The sequence below is a fragment of the Marmota marmota genome, unplaced genomic scaffold (genome assembly GCF_001458135.2).
Source record: "Marmota marmota marmota unplaced genomic scaffold, marMar, whole genome shotgun sequence".
In the NCBI taxonomy this organism is placed as follows: domain Eukaryota; kingdom Metazoa; phylum Chordata; class Mammalia; order Rodentia; family Sciuridae; genus Marmota; species Marmota marmota.
In genome coordinates, this window is record NW_026000249.1 from 31004423 (window position 1) to 31005855 (window position 1433).

Consider the following 1433-nt stretch of genomic DNA (forward strand, 5'->3'; position numbering starts at 1 on the left):
CACACACACACACAGAACCAAAATAAATGTATGCAATAAGACTGAAATAAAATATTCCTGAATGTTAACAGTAGATATCTATAAATAATAGTAGTTTAAAATGAACTTATAAAAATAATTTGTCCAGGAGTGTAACACAGTGGTAGAGTACCTGCTTAACATGTATAAGGTTCTGGGTTACATCTCCAGCAACACAAACACACACACACACATACACTCATACACACACATACACACATTACCCAGAATTAGTCATCAGTCCCCAAGCTTCTATCTTGTCATAATACCATTTTGGACAATTTAATTTACTGGAATACTTCTAGAACTCTCTATATAAATGATCAACTTTTTCTTCAAAATTTAGACATTTTAGAGTTCTAAAATTAAGCATTTAGAGTAACATAATTGCAAAACTTCTCTATAAATCAGTCTATCTTCCTTTATATTGCCACTAAACTTCCCTATTTCAGAAAAAAAAAGTGGATGCAAGTAAATTGATAGCAATGCTTTCTCAAAGGTCAGCTATATACCAAATTAAATAAAAATAAATTCAACTACTTGATATTTTATGAAATTTACTTCAATTATAACCTAATGATCAGACTGGGAATTGGAGAGAAGAAGGCACATTATTTTTTCAAGGCTAGGGAGCTGTTTCCCTTAATTGTGTTTTCTTTAACACCACCAATACATCTTTATTAGATTACACTGTAAACTTTAGAATTTAATAACATTGTTTATATTATGCTTTCTAAACTGATGAATATAATGTAATTATTGCTCACCGATTAAGGGATTGAACTTGGCATCTCTATCTGTAACTCCAGGCTCAGGGTTTAACAAAAATGCCCTGGGCATTCACATAAAAACCAACTAAGGAGAATACTTATTACATGTTAAATAAAATATATATATATTTTTTTTCCATGCAAATATACACAACATTATATATATATATATATATATATATATATATAAACATATATATGCATACACTGAAATATACATAAAATATTTCTTTAACATAAGTAGTAATGTGAATATTGAGGTTTTTTTTTATTTTGCAAGCATATATGTCTATATATATGTATATATACATTATATACATAAGCATATAATCTATACACATATGTAAAATATTATTACCACATATCTGTTATTTAGGATAATCTTTTTTAGTGATGGATATGTTTTACCTTTATTGGTCTCATGAGTGTCATTTACAAGTGGAAACTAAAAAGTGTGTCCAAATTTCCATTTATTTTGCATTTCATTCCTGGAAGCTCACCTATTTCACACTATCTCTCAAGACTGCCTATTGTCAGGGCCATCATCCAGAAAATAATCACCTCAAACTATAGATGGATAAACAATGTTTTGATGAATGAGTTTATCTCTACCAATGAGATCTTATTTGGACTTTGGGCCTAACT